General features: G+C 43.0%; 1 protein-coding gene across 17 annotated transcripts in view; it reads left to right on the forward strand.

Moving 5' to 3' along the window:
* The window catches only part of LOC116068878 (zinc finger protein Pegasus-like), a 118402-nt gene that overhangs the window by 93937 nt on the left and 6482 nt on the right, over positions 1–17983 (forward strand). For 15 of the 17 annotated variants that reach the window (XR_004109738.1, XR_004109739.1, XR_004109740.1 and 12 more), the window contains one exon: positions 12968–13344. The gene's annotated coding sequence lies outside the window, so the exon portion shown is untranslated. Of the gene's footprint in view, positions 1–12967; positions 13345–14166; positions 14182–16897; positions 17014–17983 lie in introns of those variants that run through there. The other 2 variants (XR_004109726.1, XR_004109729.1) reach the window with 2 other exon arrangements.

Here is a 17983-nt window from a genome sequence, read left to right on the forward strand (position 1 = left end):
CCCTGTCTCAAAACCCAAAATGCAAAACAAAACAAAAATTAGTCCCATGTTCATGGTGTGTAATTTTTCTCATATGTATGATTTAGATTTAAATAAATAATGTGTACAGTATGTACACATGTGGCAGACAGGCCTGAAGGAGGTCTATTTGAGGGGAGAGAAGGGAGCAGAGGTGGCAGGGTGGGAGAGACTGGGGTGAGTACTGAGGTGGTGAATATGAGCAAGACACCATGAGCAATGTGTTTGAAAAGCACAGCGCAAGTTTACATGCTAACTTTAAAAATAAATGAAAATAATCACTTAGAAATAAAAAGTCGACATCAGGTCAAACTCTAATCCTAGCATTCTAGAGATGAAAGCAGTAAATGAAATAAATATATAAATAATAATAAATAAAGTTAAAATAATCTTAGCTTGAATCTTATCTTCTAATGAACCTTATAGTTTAGACCCAAAAGACCAAGTTGTTAAAAAAAAAAGGAAAAAAAAAGTGTTAAGATCAAACTGATCACAAGGTGTAATTATACGGGTCATTAATTCCCAGAAGTTGGAAATCCTCTGGGGTGTTTGAAGGTCTGGAAAGAGCAGGATTAATAAATATCGTCTCTGAACTGCCAGAGAAAAGCAGCTCATATCAAATCGGCTAAAGGAAGGTTTGGTCCTAAGGTCTTCTGAGAATGCAAAGTTTGAAGGGATAATGTAAGAATCCAACTTTTAAAGTGATCTCATTATGGTAGCTAATATAAAGAGGACATGGAGTCCCATAAAACAGAATCTTTGCGCCTTTGAGCTTCAGGTTACCTTTATACGCTAATACACTTAAAAGCTTAAAACGTCGGGCTTAACCAGTATCAGGTACTTCTTAACGAACATAGACCATTCAGGAAGAAAACATGAATCCCTATAGATCCCAATTTGAACTGGGAAGGAATATTAAAGCCATTTTGTCCAAATCCTATCTTCTGGGAAGGAAATTGAGGTCAAGAGAGGCCAAGTGAGTGGAAGTTGCTGCCAGAGGAGAGCACATAACTTCTGGTGCCGCACTCCAGTCACACCACGTGGCTACATGTCCAAGGAGATGAGACGTTGTCTTCCTGCAATGACACAACAGTGTTTGACTTTGAACAGTCCAGTTTAAGGTGGTGAATTTGCAAGCGGTTTTCATATGGATTCTCAAGACTGCACTGTCCCCGACAGCAGGCACCCACATGAACACTGTGAGCGCAGCACAGTGGGCTACGTTGCTAAGGAGCTGGATTTAACCTATTGGTTCAACTCAGGCCCAAATGGGATATGTACATATTCAGGCTTCCAGTTTAGTGTTTTCGTGGGACTCCAGAGTGTGTGCCCGAGCAAGGCTCTGCCCCGACCTCCTCTTGCACCTTGCCTGGGCTTTTCTCCTACTGTTTATCTGTTTTGTCCTATTTTTGTTTTACCTTCTATCTTATTTAAAAAAAAACTGAAATGCAGGTAAAGTAATAAATTACTTACTCAAGGAATGACACACGTCCTTACTCTATGTCATTGGTGGTGGTGATTTGAATGTGGAAGTCAGTGGGAAACCTAGCTTCACCAGGTAGATATTGAGTATTTCACTCTTGAATATTCTTGATTTTTTGTTTTAATTTTCAAATGTTCGTTCATACCATGGCATCTTCATACATATACTTACTTATTAATATATTCCCCCTTTACTCTCTCATACATCCCTGCAAAACATTTGTTTTCCTTCTTAGTGTTACAAGGCAAAACCTCACTCTGTAGCCCAGGCTGCCCTGGAGCTCACTCTGTAGCCCAGGCTGGCCTCAAACTCATGGCCTTCTTGCATGTAGATTCCGAGTACATGGAATTATAGGCTTGAGCCTCTGCACCTGGCACTTGAAGTGCCCACACAGTGCATTTATTCTCCCTCATTTGATGTGGAGCATCATGTTACAGACGAGGAAACTGAATGCTGTTGACGGGCTCATAGCATATACTTGCTGAACCATTATTCAGTTTGGGTAGTTCTGTGATGGTCAATTCCAGGTCCACACAGCTGGTCAGAATGTCCAGTAGTTTTGTGACATATGAGGCTAATCTTACTGTGAATGCTTTCCAGGATGTGATCAACAATTAAACTAGTGGATTTTGAATAAGGCAGAGGACTGTGTGGATGGCAGGCCTCATTCACTCGGTTTCTGGCTTCAGAAGAAATTATTTTGTGCTTTCCTAAGCAAGAACGGATTCTCAAAGCTGAAGACAGAAACATGCCCAACCCCCAGTTTGCTGACTAGCAAACTCCAGATCTTTGAGGGCAGCTCTTAATTCTTCCTTACTTCCTGTCCTGCTGGCGTGTTCTGCAGGTTTTAGTTATTTTAGTCTTCTCACTTACAGTCATTTAAATTGAGGCTCTGACAGTTTTCTTTCTTTTTGAGAGCCTTGGACACCTCTCTCTTTACCCCATTCCTTTTGCTCCCCAGTATCCTACAGTTAGACTTTGGAGTAAGCAGGGAGTGTGAACTTTTGAAGTTGCTGGAGTAAAGATTGTACACTCCCTCTGAGCAAGATGTTCTCAGAGATCATATGATGTGAAAGGACCTGGATGGGCAGCAGGGGAGCTTGTGACACATTACCTAAGCTGCCCAATGGGACCCTCATTGGATCGAGGCCTGAAGCACCACCAAGAAGCATTTTTCAGGGAAAAGGGGAGGTCCTGCTTGCCCCTGTAACTGAAACAGAAGATGGGTGTAAAGGTAATCCGTAGAACACCTTTTTAGAAGAGAAAGAAAAATCACTTGGACCCCAACTGAGGTATTGACACTTTCCTGAATAGGAAGAAATTTTGATTCTGAATTAAATGCTTTCAGGATGAACTGATAATAAGTGCAAATTGAAACTAACTTGTATTTCAGATCACTGGGCCACTTGAAAAACCGTTTGTGGTTAGGTCTGAGTATGTGTCCAGACACGTTTAAGTGCCTAATTAACCATCTTGACCCCGAGAGTGAAACAGTGGTTCTTCTGACACTGTGCCATGCTTAGGCATGCAATTCAACTGACAGTATGGACAGAGGTGTTTTTTGTAGCTGAAGCAAAAGCTTCGTGGTTGATGTAGGTGGCCCTGGATAATGACACTGCCAAACACAGATGTGAACGCTGTCTTAACCTGAGCACTCACCATGCTAAGGTAAGAGAGCCAGCACATCCTTGTTGAACAAAGGAAAGGCAAAGAGGCAAGGTGAGGGGTAGTGTAACCTGTGGTTTATTCATTTTCTCTCCTTACTCTGGGAATAATAACAATAGAGGACTTAAAATCATTCTGCTCTTAGCGTACATGTTTGCCGGAGGAAGTGCGTGCAGCAAATGGGTCAAAGGATGCCCAGGTTTACACCTTGCAAATCTACTTTACCTGGGCTGAGGCCCCTGGCTTTGATGGTTTCACAGCAAGGGTGCTGTGAGGACAGCAAAGACAGATGGAGTGCTTTGGAGGGGTCAGAAGGGCTCACTTGGGGGTCATCTGAGGAATCGTTTCTCTGGGCTTTGAGAATGAAGAGCTATTCTGGAAATTGAGTAATTTCTTAAGGGGGTGTGCCCAGGAGTGCTTTATTGAAGTCAGAGAAGGCTAATAAAGCATCTATTCATCTTCCTCGTGGCCCCTTCTCCCTTCCATTGCAGTGGGATGTCTCTGTATCAAGTAGACATTCTGTCAGGTCTGATGTGGTAGACCTCACCACTCACAGCTTCATAACTCCTAAAGGAAAAGGTGTTTCTATAATTAACTTATCTAAATGTTTCTAGAATATGGTAAGGGGAAGGGCTTGTTTTGTCTTGATTTTGGATTTTGTTTGTTTGTTTGTTTTCTGTAATTAAACAAAAGAAATCCAAAATGCAGAAACTGTCCTCACAGATATTAAGGCAAACATAATACTATTTTCAGTATTCATATCTGGATGAAACCTTGTAGTTATTTGTGAAACTCTCATATTGTATGGCATCAGTATCTGGTCCTGTTGGTGACAGAAAGTTATTCTGAGAGGGGGACAGAGACAGAAGACCTGGAGGCTAGAAGCCAGCTAGCTGCAAAGAATGAGGAGGGAGAACAAGCAGACAATGAGTCAAGGCTACACTAGAGTGTGCCAATCATGGCTCACCTTTGCTTCAAACTCTCAGAAAAGGAAAATAGAGACAAGTTGGCCATTTGGGATGATCAGTCTATCTCACTGTGTCCTGTGGCTATACAACACATTCGTGGTGTGTATGTGTGTGTGTGTGTGTGTGTGTGTGCTTGTGTTCACATGTCTATCCATTTCTTCTTGTTCTTTTGTTCTCTTCCTCCTCTGCTTTCTCCTCCTCCTCAACAGGATCTCGAGGCTGGCTTTGAGCTCTTTATAGCTGAGACTATCTATAAAGGTGAGGCTGACCTAGGACTCCTAATCCTCCTGCCTCCAACTTCTGACTGCTGAGGTCACAGGTGTACATCACTACTTCCTAAAGTCATTTCTTTATCTTATACACAAAGCAGACCTTTGCCTCAGATAGCTTCCAGGACTTCTTGCTACTTGAACTGATTCCTGTTGAGCAAGTCAATGGGTGACAACCCTGTGTTCTGAGGCCACATTTCCTTGAAGTCAGTGCCAGAGCCTGCCAATTTGCTTTCTTTTTTGAGATATGTTATGCTGTAGGTGACTCATGTTCATCTTCCTGTCTTCCCTTCTCTCCTCCTTTTCTGGTAGCACACATGCTAAATTCCCAACTCAACTTCTCTGGAGATGCTCAATCCCATCATTCTTGATCATAACTCTGTCAGTCCATACCTGCTCAACTGCCTAAGCCAACAGACCCACCTGTTTGGGCATCCAGGTATAATTTTTCTCCAAGAAAGTTCAAGTCCCTCAGACATGGGTATTTCCCTAAAACAATTCCTGGGACAGAGGTTCTCAAAGTCAGAGTTTCAGTGATATTTGTTCTGAAACCTTACTTCCATCTCCTCTGTAGCCTAAGGTATGCCCCAGTAAGGAGAAGATAAGCCAGGGGTTAGTGGAGAGGGATCTCCTACTTCCATACACAGAATGGCCTGGCCTGGTCTAACAGTCACTCAGGGCATGAGTGGCAAGGTGTAGCCCTTGAGAAACTCCCCAACACAGCAGACCCTAGTCTCAGACGACTTTCTAACTGCATGGTCACTTGTCTTGTAACAGAAACAGTCTAAAAGTGTGTGATTTACCTAAGTAATTGTAAGCGGAAAAAGAATAAACAGCAACAAAAACTGTTAGGAATTAAAGAGGACAGTGGGCTAGGAGGAGTCACCTCAGTGGTGTGATTCAACCCTGAGTGTTAGTGTTGATTTTACTGAATCTTCCATGCACTGGGCAGAAGGGTGTGGGGGTATTTAAATGGCTTCTGTTTGGTCAGGAAAAGGATTTGTCCTTCCACTGACACCTATGAGTTCACCTGAGCATCATCATTCATCTTCTCATCCTGGCCTCTTCACTCCTGCCTTCCTGTTTCCCACTGGCCTCATCTTTCCCACCCTACTTTCAGACATTGTATATGCCCAATGACTTCCTTTCTTTTACATTCTGGCCTGGACGAAGTCCCACTCTATGCTCGATGAAGAGGTAAGTATGTTTATTTAGTCAGTTGTTAAAATGACAAATATTATTTAAAGCATGAGTGACTCGATTTGATGACTCGATGGTGTTCTACCAAATGAGAAAGAAGTGACAGCACGGAAGGCAGGAGTTGTGTTGAGTAAACGCCATCATGGCTGCTGTAACTTCTTCAAGGATGGGTAGGTGGTGAAGCAGAAAGGAAAGAATTCCACACGGAAAATAAAAATAATTTCTTACATAGTTGTTTTAAAAAGCCCACTCCATTTTTATTTATAAACTATAAAAACCCAGGGCAACTGGTTTTCATTAGCTTCATGGCCATTTTCTCATAGTGAGAACCAACATGAAAGCATGATTGTTTACCTGGGCAGTTGTAAGCAGAAAAGATAAACATTAACCCAAAGAGGATGGAAGGTTAGCTCGGCTGTCCTGCAGTTAAACACTGGACGTTGGCTTTTAGAATCTCTAAGTATGTTTAATGTCTAAATATAGGATCAAAACTAGCTCAGAAAGAATAGAGCATTCCTATGATAGTTTTGCTATTGAAACATATATTATTTAAGTCATACTTATGTAAGAACAACAAAATATCTGAAACATGAACCCTAATTCTGATCTGAAATGGTAAGAAACTGTACTTAAAATGTCAGTGTTATAAAAAACCCAGCATGGAGAGGTGAGGTGGGCACAAACCTCTCACCCCTAGCCGAGGTGTTATGGGCAATGGGGAGATGGGGAGAGAATCAGTTTTTCTAAAAGTATGTGGCCCATGGTAGGTCCACTGTGTTCCAGTGGAAGGCCACACATGCAAGAGTACATGGGCAGCATGAATTGGGCTTGATGGGTTAAATAAGAAGAAGACATGAAGTTGAGTGTGTAGAAAGGGGGTTTAAGTTTAGGAAGAGTTGGGAGAGGGTGAATATGACCAAGAAATATTGTACAGAATTCTCAAAGAAGTATGAGAACATTTCAGTGTTATAGAAAATTTCATGTCAAAGGGGAAGTTAGAGAACCTTTTTATAGATATTAGAAAAATTTTAAGGATTCTGGGTAAGGTGGTATTAAATATTCATGAGACTTAGACTTGATAATGCAGTCATGCGAGGAGCATTTTAAAACATGGGGAAAAAAACCAAGGCAAATTGAACCTGTCACACTTTATGCCACCGTCGCACCCCCACTGAGTAAGCTGCATTTGCAGCGTGGGGTTCCAAGCCTGTTACTGGTTGTTCCACATCAAGTAATTCAGGATGTTATGATCTCGGTGTCTGGAAGCCAAGAAATTAAGAATTGGAACAAGCACCATAAAGTAAAATTTATTTCTACTTTTTAAAGTTTATATTTAAAAGGAGAGGGCCAAGAACTTCTGGTCCCCAGATGCTGGAGGGAGTGGCTGCACTAGCCACTCCTGTGTCTCTGTCATCAAAACCCCTGGCAGAAACAGTCTCAGGAAAGTAGGTTTGCTCTTGGCTCACAGTTTCACAGGGCACAGTCAATGACAGCAGAGAAGGCTTAGCAGACTTCATGTCTGCAGAAACGTCTGGTGGAGGCCCACACTACCACGGTCCAGCAAGTAGAGCATCCTGGCTAAAGATGGCTGAATATAATCCTCCAAGGCCCATCTCTGGTGCCCTGCATTTGTGAATCAAGCCCTACTTTCTGAAGTTCCCACAGCCATGGGAATCATGCCACAAGCTGGGTCCCAGTGTCCAGAACATGAGCCTGTGAAGGGCATTGTATATTAAAACCACAAGAGAGACATAATCTCTGTTTGTGCTCAAGGAAATCAAACTGTACAGAGCACTTGTCCAGTCACAAATGGAGACTCATGTTCTGATAAGCATAATGGATGTGATGAGCTTGAAATACCAAGCTTGGGTGGTTCCCCCTCACTATTACCTGGTATACTTATAAAAGATTTGTTTTTAAGTGTGTGTCTGTGTGTGTGTGAGTGTGTGTGTGTGTGTGTGTGTGTGTGTGTATGTGTGTGTGTGTGTGTGATTACAGTTGCCCATGGAGACCAGTGGTATCAGATCCCCAGTAGCTGGAGTTACAGACAGTTGTAAGCTGCCTGACCTGGGTGCTGGGAACCGAACTCAGATCCTCTGCAAGTACAGTGTGAACTCCTAACCACTAAGACATCTCTCCAACTCCTCCTTGCACACTTTTTATTACATGACGTTCTCTTGTCCTTTTTCTCCACAAAACTATAAATGGGCATGTCCTGCCCTAAGACAACCCACATATCTCTCGTTTGACAGAAGTTTCTAATTTTCGTAATTTTCTTTACAGGTCATTAGTGGGTGCTCAGTTACTCCTGATTAGTGCTACTCTTACGAATATAATCTTCCCTTCATTATATTTTTCTGGTTATCTGATTTCTGGGACACTGATGATGTGTGCATATCTGTAAGGCCTATGTATGGGTAGGTTTCCTTCTCTCAATCCAGGGTCTAGTCTTGTGGATGAGAGGATAGGTTTAAACTGATCTGCAAGGTGGCCTTTCATTATGTGTGTGCTTGTGCATTGGCATCTCTCTGCTCTCTCTCCACTCTACACCTACAATCAAGGGCCTTGTCTCTCCACACCAGGAGGCTGCAAAGGAAAGGGACGAAGGAGTACTCATGGCCTTCTCCCTCTGTCTCACACCTCACTGCCAAGTCAGTCAGATCTGGCTTTTGAATGAGCACAATCCAGCTCTCTACCCTATCTTCTCACTTCCTTGGACAGGCTAGAGCATGTGTGCAGCGGTATAGCTTTTATATGCAAGTCATTTGTCACTTTCCATGGCCTCGATTTGGCCAGAATGGTTATATATCTTTGTAATGGTCTTGAGGGTTTGAATTTTTGTTAGCTTTCTCATGTCAGTAGATTTAGTGTGCTATGAAGATGAACATGCTCTGTCCCTGGAACTTGTGTTTTAACACACATGATAACAGGCTTTGCACATGTGTGTTACTTGTAACAGGTGCTCATTGGATCATCAGGGATCTACACTGAGCCCGCCAGTCCTCAGGAGGGCAGAACCTTCAGAGCTGTGGAGGCTTTGACTACAGATGGTCACAGATGATCACAGAGGCAGGGCTTGAGAGATGGTCTGCCCGCGCCAAAGATGGAGAAAGAGTCAGAAACCAAGGGACAGGAGAAGCAGGAGACAGGCTGTTCACTACTTCCTCTGGAGAGAAGTAACTCCATGGGTACCTCGATTTAGCCCAGTACACATTTCTGGGAGCAGAACTAGAATAGAGAAAACATGGACCTCCCTACATTTGTATAATCTGGATGTGACAGCTGCAGAAAGCTAGGGGATGGATACATTTGGGGCAGTAGAGTTTGTCCTTACCGAATCCTTCAGACCAGTTTGTCACAGTGTGTCACTGAGAAAAGGACAAGAGGGCAGTAGAGGCCAGCTCTGCATGAGTCAGCTCTGGTGAGGGCGCTCTTCCTTTGTGACTTGTAGATGGCCAGCTCCCTATCTCTTCCCACACAGACTATGAAGGAGCACAGGAGACGGAATGGCAGATCTGTTGTGTCTCATGAGGGCATCGTTCCTATTGGACGCCAGCATCGCTTCAGCCTGTACTCTCATTTGACCCAATTACCTGAAAACAGTTTTCAAACAGAGACAGTGGGGTTAGGGCTTTGTCATTTGAACTTTGAAGAAATATTTTTCAGGCCACAGAACTTGATTCTTTTTAAAATATGTTTTTCTCTTCATTTCAGTAGTATGCATGTATTTATGTATGATGTGGGTAATGCACAGCAGTTAGTGCTTGGGATAACATTGCTGTTTTAACATCTCTATTGGCAGGCCTGGCCATATAGGCCCTATAATCCCAGGTCCTTAGAAGGTTGAGGTGTTGTTATGTTAAGTTCAGTGCCAGCCTGGACTGCAGAGTGAGTTCAAGGCTAGCCTGAGCTACATAGACCAGTGAGACCCTCAATCAAAATTTAAAGTAAAAAGAGGGTGGGGGATGTATCTCAGGGGTAGAGCATCACAAGCTAAAAATTAACCCAATGGAAAACTTTTGGTGTTTAACATTTTAACTCCTTTATCTAAAGAACAAAGACAATTTACACAGCTCATACCTGTGGTGTCTCCTAAGCTCTATCACCAGCTTCCTCTCTGTTGGCATCTTGTATAACCTCTGGTGGGGATCAAGCAGAGGAAACTTGCATGTTGGAACCCAACTTTACTACCGGCTCTTGTTTTCTGTCCCATAATCCACAATTTACTCTTATTGCTGTTCTAAATTATAATATAATCATGCCTCAGTTTCCTTGTCTGTCCAGTCCTTGATGTTTTGAAGAGTTTGGGTTCATTGTTTGATCAAGTGTCTTCAATTTGGCTCATTATTCCTTTTATAAAACTTGCCTTAAAACGTACGTAAAACTGAGGATTGAGCAATCAAACGACCTGGGCATTTGGGAATCTCTGACCAAAGAGGGCGACTCCAACTTCTATGTACCTCTACCATCCTAGGATCCCCTTTAACACAACTTTATGGCAGTTCTACTATTTAATCCAAATATTTCTAAGCAAATTTGGAGCAGCTGGAAGTAACTGCAAAGCAGAGAGTAAGAAATCACTGTGGCGAACTGACCACACCTGGGTCTGATTTGTGTGTGTGGGGGGGTGCCTGTGGAGACAGTGATTTCAAAGCTGGCATTCGGTAATCAGGACTAATAATTGTGGCTATTATTTAGCAATTACTATGTGTTCTACGTACCAGGGTTTGTGCTTAATTTTTATGTAAATTATCTAACCTGTTCTTTACAACCACCACTGGAAATAGGTAGGAAAGCACAGACCGAAGACTAAGTGGTTGCTTTTGGACACATGGTTTGCAGGGTACAAAAGCCTGAGGCAGGATGGTTTGGTGGTTAGCACACTAAATGACAGTCCACTAGCTGGTCAGTCAAATAAGGGTATTGATGTGAGATGGCTCTGGGAGGCAAAACCTCCTGAGTTAAAGACCCTCGGAATTGAGCTGGCCATGGTGGCTCATGTCTGTCATCCCAGGATTTGAGAAGCTGAGAAAGGATAGCTACGGTGGATGTGTGGCCATCCTGGGTAACACAGTGAAAACTCTTCCCAGAAAACAAACAGCAAACAATCCCCAAGGCTTTTGGAACTCAGAGATTCCACATATGTCCACATATAGTTCCTGTCTTCCCAGCTGCCGTGTTCTTGTATTATTAAACACCCGGCCTTCACATAATTTTTCACCAGACACTCCATTGTGTTGCTTTCCCACTGTGGCTGTGCAGAATTTCGCCTTTGAACATTGCCACCTATCATCAGTTTAGCCAAGGTCTCTGGACCTAAAGGAATAATCATAAACGACAGTTTCTCAAATACTTGAAGATAACAAATGCTCTCCTTGAGTATTTCCAGTTTCATTTTCTAGTTCTTCAACCTCTTCCTCATGGATGTGATTAATGGTCCTTACTGTACGGGGTCACTATTCTTTGTTTAGAGGTGGCTAAATGCTGGGCAGCTATTCAGTCTAAATGTGACACAAAGAACAAATGAAACCCACTTGACAACTCAGGCAAGCTAGATGTCAGGAAAAACCATGAGGCCAACAGTAAGCCATCGGCTGAATGTGAGAAAGTACTCCATGGAAGGATCTTTTGTGCCTAGAAGTCTGGGAGAACTCCAGATGCTATCATTTCAGTAATTACTCCTTTTAAGATTTCCCTTAGAAGAACACGTAGCTTACACCTCCCAGGAGTATAATCTGGTGTACATCTGAACGTTCACACACTGGCTCCTGCCTGGCAGTTAAAATGCCTTCCTGTGGAGGGGATTTGATTGGCAAATGGGACTTTCATCTTTTGATGCCATGACTGATGGCCTGAAGAGGTGGATGATGGATGTCTCTGGAACACATGGGCCTTCTGTATGGCCCTCTTTGGGCTATTCTCTCATGCTTCACTTGTAATTGATTCCTAAAATAGAACTCATGTTGTCAGTGGTGTTCTCCATTCATTCTCTGGGCCCTGGGAATACTGTCCTAGTGCAGACCCAACTGTATGTCCATGACAAGAGTCAAAGTAGCTCAGCTGAGAAAAAGGCTTTTGTAACTATGTCTAAAACTCTGGGTGTTCACACTGTCATCTAAAAAATATTATTTCATAGGAAAGACATCTCCAAATAAGACATGGTGAAGCCGTTTATATTTGCTTAACTCTACCTAAGCAATCTGTGACTTAAATACTACACACAATCGCAATCAGGGGTCATCTGACATCACTCATTATTCAGAGTCCTTTCAAAGCTCCAGTCCCATTGCCGCTGTTCTCCAGAATCCTCAAATGCTACCAGCTGTAGCTAGTTGTAGTTCTCCTGTTTCTCAAAGATGCCACCTACAAGATAAAACAACAACAACAACAACAATCCCCCAGCTGCTCTTAAGATAGTGAGTTTTATCCGTCTTGGGCCATGTACAGTGCTTCAAAATGGTTCTCAGATTTTAGGGGCCATTATAAAAATAATGGATTTGAATTCTTTAAAAATGTTTTTTTTTCTTTTAAATTACATCTTTATTTAAATTTCCTGTGTTCACATGTGTGGGCTGCACGTGTCATGGCGCGTGTGGAAGGCAGAGGGCAACCTGAGGGGTCAGTTCCTCTCTTTCACTGTGTAGGTCTCAGAGACTGAACTCAGCTTGTCTGGTTTCCTGGCAAACCCCTTTGCCTACTGAGCTACTCCTTAAAATTTGCCAATATTTATTTTACTAGAAAATCTTCAATTTGCCCCTATAAGATGTGGGAATATTAGTTTTATTCAAACCCAGTTGGGATACAAAGTTCATCTTAGTAATATGGTTGGAGAGAATGAGAATTTGCTGTTACATAAGTCCTTTGGAAGATTTATTAAAACTTAAAAGGAGAGATGGCTCAGTGGCTAAGAGTACTTGTTTCTGCAGAAGATCCAGGTTTGATTCCCAACACATGTAGCTTCCAGCCATCCTTAATTTCAGTTCCAGGACACATATGATACATGGACATACATGTGAGCAAAACACTCATACATAAAATAAATAAATTAAAAAAAAGAAGACAATCTAATTTTTAAGTCTAATTTTAATTTTTGACTTTTAGCAAAATCAAGTGGTATAAGATTTAAATGTTTCTTTTCGTTGTTGTTCTAGATTGATGACTGATGGAAGACATGGCTTAAATCTAGCGTAAAAATGGCAAATGCAGTAAAAATATTCTGCTGAAGTATGGTAGTTCTAATTTTTAGAATGATCATTGTCAAGATGTACAGCTTTCCTATGTCATGGTGTGTCATATAAGCAGTTGGATATTGGTAGTGCTCAGCCTGCCTTCCAGCCTCACAGGCTCTCTTTCCTCTCCAACAGGAATAACACACTGCTTCAAATGAAAGACACAGCATTATCATCCTCGAAGGGAGGCTGCAGGCTGAGGTGACTGAACATCGAATGCAGCTCTGTTCAGGGATACCCGATGCCCATCCCCCACAATGGCTGCTGCAGGCACAATCCAGTCTCCCCAGTACAGAAGGTTCTCCACAGAGCCCCCTAGCTTTGTCCCTTTCCAGAAGGAGCTGTTCATCATGGCTTTGCTTGGCATGCCCGAGGAAGGAGACCCACCTCAAATTAACTCTTTGGAAAAGAATCTTTAACAGAGTCTGTAAAGGAGCCAGACTCCGACTTTGGGATGACTCTGGCAAGGACTTCAGGGAGCCTGCAGAGTAAACTACTTTCCTCACCGCCAAGATCTTCAGTCATTCTCTAGCTAACAGTTACATGGTCATCTGTTCAAGACAAGCAAGGTTGCAGCTCTCCTTCCAGAACTTCCCTATCACTTCTTCTCTCTCTCCCCACTCAATTCTCTTTTTATTTTTTGCTCCTTTGCCCAGATCTTTACCTTCTTCCTTTTCTTTCTCATACCCACCCTCTCTCTTCTCTTCCTCCCCTTTCTTCCTCCTCCTTTCTCTCTGTCTCCTTTCTTTTCCTCCCTCTTTCCTCTCCCTCTTTTCTTTTTCCTTTCTCTATTTCTTTCTTTTGTTCCCCAACTCTTTTTCTTTGTTTTTCTCTCCCCTTTTCCTCTCTCTCTCTCTTTCTTCCTCCCTCTTCTTGCTTTTTTTCCCGTCTTTTACCCCCTTACTTCTCTCTCTCCCTGTCTTGGACCTGCCTCTCTTTCTCTCTGTATTCTTTCTCCCTTTTCTCCTTCCTCATTGACAAGTGATCAGAGCATGGCTTTTCTCCTTAGGACAGTTTCCAGTTTGTGACAAACCCCAGAGACACTCACAAGGGTGTGCTTAGAAGTCAGGCAGGAACTGTTATAGGGAGATGGGTCCAAAGACTGTACCTTGAACTTCCTCCAAATCTCCCGGCTTCCTTAGCATTGCATTTCAGTAGCCAGGGCAGTTAGTTATCAAAACCACAGGACAGTCACTCTAGCTTTCACATGAGATCACCTAAGTGACTGGACCAAGATCCTAACTAAGTTAGTGAGGCATGTTAAGACCCCAACCCAAAGCCGTGCAAGTTAGAAGCCTAAGCTCAGGCTCCTTTTCTCTGTTGCTACCTTCCAGTGAGGTCCTGCCTCTGCAGCAGGCTGACCATGAGATGGGGGGCATTGCTTGATGGCCTTCCACTGTTGCTGCATTTCCAGCTGTATGGAGAAATCCAGTTTCAGGTCATCAATCTCAAGAGTCTTACAGAAATGTTCAAAGTGTAGCCGACATCCTGTTAAAGGGCTGTCCGATGCTCCGCGTGTATCCCTGCAGACCTGTCCACTGAAATGGGCACACGGTAAATCTGGGTTTTGTAATTAGGGCTACATGATTCCTAACTCAATGATTAGGAGATAAAGTAACTCCTAAAAATAAAAGTAGTAAAAGAAAACACAGAAAACACTGCTCTGGGGAAACATAATGAGTCCCATTTGAGAGAAAGAAAAACAGACAATAAATCAGTTGAACAAATACAGACTAAAATCTGGACAGAATTATCTCAAATGAGTTAATAGGTTAATTCAAAATAATATTTTAGGCTTCCAGCCACAGGCTCACAGATTCACTGAGCCTGTCCTCAGCATGGGCTTTCTGGGTCTGCTCTGTGTTTATTTTAGTGGAAATGAGTGAAGAACTAAGAAGTGACTAAATGACTTTTCCATGATGCACACCGGGGGAGGGGAGAGCCGGTGCCATAAAACAGCTTCCTCAGCATTTAATTCATCAATTAGACTGCTAGATTAAAATAAAGATACTCCCTGGACATATACAAATATACCATGTGTGCACAGGCATACATTCATCTCTCGCGATGCTCCTGGAGCACCATGGGCATAGGATGTGTGAGTCACCAGCTCTGGGACTGGCTCACTGGAATGACAGCCAAGTCAAGTGTCTCTGGAGGACATTGCCCCCGCTTTCTGGTTCCCAGACTCAGACTCAGCAGGCCTAGAATCTGCTCTTCATTGTACAAATTGACTTTAGCAATATTTGTTGCTGTGCGAGGGTACCAAACTATGAACATTAAGGACTGTTACATCTTTTGAAAATATGTAGAAGAGTGTACTATACACTTCAGGCAAGCATAAGCAGCCTCATGCTCAATCCCGGGCCTAAACAAGGGAAAGCTCTAGAAATGCCTCACGCTGTATTAATAAGTTACTGAGGTTGATGTTTTATGAGTACCCCGTGTACTGGTGAGCATGTGTGTGTGTGTGTGTGTGTGTGTGTGTGTGTGTGTGTGTGTGTAAGCCAGAGGTTGGCATTGGGTACCTTCCTTCCTATATTGATTTACAGCTTTTAGTCAGGGTCTCTCACTGAAGCCAGAACCTATTGATTCTGCCAGAACTGACCATTAAGCCCTAGGGATGCTCTTGTCTCTGCTGTCTCAGTGCTCAAGTATGGCACTACTGTGCCCAGCTTTCTTACATGGGTTCTGGAGGTCTGAAACCAGATCCTCATGTTTGTACAACACACATTACCTGTGAACTCTCTGCCCAACTCTCAGTGATTACTAATGTGGATTGTAGAAGTAGTGAAAATTATATAGAATATATAAAGAATTCTTGAAAATCAATGAGATAAGTCTAAGTTCTGGATCTGGGAGGAGTAGAGCAAATGGCAAAGGAGTTGAGAGAAGAAATAATAATTTGGACTCTCCAACCACACTGGCTTTGGGGAGAAAGAAACTAAAACAACAGTTTTACAATTACTCAGCCAGCCAGTGAGACAATAGCAAGGCTGGAAAGTGGATACACCTACCTGGGCATTGAAAACAATGGCCTATCCATAAAGAGACATAATGGCAAGTAAAACTGGGGAGGGGGACCTGTATGCTTTGATCCAACAGCATGGCTTCTAGTCTGTAAGGGAGTGCAAAAAGCAGGCTACAAGCATCAGGAGGTCACTTCTGTGAGTTCTGTGACCCCAAAGCTAGGGTGCACACATTTCATATGAGCACATGTATACAGATAGTTTGGAGCAGGTATGGGAAGGATCCCAACCACTGTCAGATGAAGAACCTCTGCAGAGAGAAGAAAAAGGAGGGTTGCCTTCGCTTCCACTCAATCTTTGAGAAATGAGATGAGTGGCAGACACTGCAAAGTGGGGATTCTTGGCTCTTTGGTAGGTCTTAGCTGTGTGACATCCCTGGGTACTTTCCTACAGGCTTGAAGTATTTTATAAGTAAGTAGTTGATGAGGGAGGGAGTCCTGGGCTGGAAAAATAGGTGCTTGGGGGAAGGTGACAACCTGGCTTTGGAACATGGCGAAGTTGGAGGATACTTTTCCCTCTCCCTGCTCATCTCTTCAGTCAAACTTTTAAGTCCTAGGCTGAAGGACTGTGGGTAGTTACAGCCATTACCTAAGAAGAAGATCAAAGGATGCACTTAGTTCTGGTGAAGAGGGGCCTGCGTGGGGGTGGAGTATCATGGCATGGTCTTCTCAGGCTGACAGCCTGAGGTGCTGTCGCAGGAAGGAGCACCAGTGGGTTTGTACTTCCATCTCTAAAGGGACAATGAATTTTCAAAGTGCCAATTCTTTGTTCTGACTCCACAAAGCTAGAAATGGTGTCTTGTGGTAAAACCGGAGGTGAAAACAAGTATAGGAAATTGACACTTGAATGTATTAGCAAAGTGCATGGAGTTAATGAGCATTTACCTGAATCCGATGCTTGTATGTCTGGGAAACAATAAGGGGAACTAAGCCTGAGAAACTATTAAAGACATGTCAGTCTCATCTCCCACCCCAAAGACTCACATGCCTTTCCTTTCCAGCGTTCTAATGAATCCTTTTATTTTCTGTATGCCCAGATCAGCCAGCATGATGCCAGATCAGTTCGGCTCATGGCAGAGCTGGGTAAGCTGTTCCATGACACCACTTCTTTTTAAACCGAGGCGTAATGTTCTCTTCGGCTGCATCTCAGAAGGTAAACAAGTGCAGACTTTCTTTGAAGACTGCCTGAGTCTGTTGTTCGTTAAGCCTTGCTTGCAGAAATCAAACACGGTTTCCTGTTGCATGTTTACCAAGCCTCCTTCCCCATAAAGCACACGACGCAGGACTGCAATTTTCCCATTTGTTAATTTTTCCCATTGAGCTCATTTCTGCCTTTTAAACATCCCCTTTCTTGTAGTCCACCTCGTTTAGCAGTAAATACAGAGGATTACAAACATTCCTGGGAGATATAAAACATTCCAGGAAATTTAATTTCTCCAGTCATGGATTTTTAGCAGTAATGATACTGTGCATTTGTATAACATCTCCATGAAGAGAAATAGGAACTCCTTACTCATTATCTGGAGACAAGCATTATTATCATAATTTTGCAACCTATGTAACTGAGTCACAGGAAATGAACCAGAAATAAATCATACCTGGAGTGTGTCTTGCAACGGAACATAGCAGAAAGGAAAGATGGGTGCCTGAATACTTGTATTCTGGCACAAGAGCAGCTGCTATACAGTCTAGAGGGGAGAGATCCATTGTTTGGGTGGGGAGATAGGGGGAGGGGACAGTGAAGGGATATAGAGGGCCAATCCTGATACTGGGAGATCATGAAAAGCCTTGCTTTGTCCTCTCCCAGTGTTCCTGTGCCTTCAGGCTGGTCCCAGGCCACATTTCCTGGGCTAGGGAGGTGGGCTGGATGCCAAGGCCAGGCCTACTTCTCTGGGGTTTGATCTCACGATCAAACTGTAAGTTGTTTACAGCCCATGGAATAAGTCTCTGGATCCATCAACCTTCCCAGGATTGTGACAGTTCAAACCTTCACTCCGGCTTCTCTGAGAAACCGGTATTTAAAATAGCTAATGCTTTTAGATAGTGATTGTCAAGGGGAGAAGACAAGGTCCATGGAATTAGTCTGGCTATCCCAGAGAAACCCTGTCTTGAAAAACCAAAAA

The sequence above is a fragment of the Mastomys coucha genome, unplaced genomic scaffold (genome assembly GCF_008632895.1).
Source record: "Mastomys coucha isolate ucsf_1 unplaced genomic scaffold, UCSF_Mcou_1 pScaffold22, whole genome shotgun sequence".
Lineage (NCBI taxonomy): Eukaryota > Metazoa > Chordata > Mammalia > Rodentia > Muridae > Mastomys > Mastomys coucha.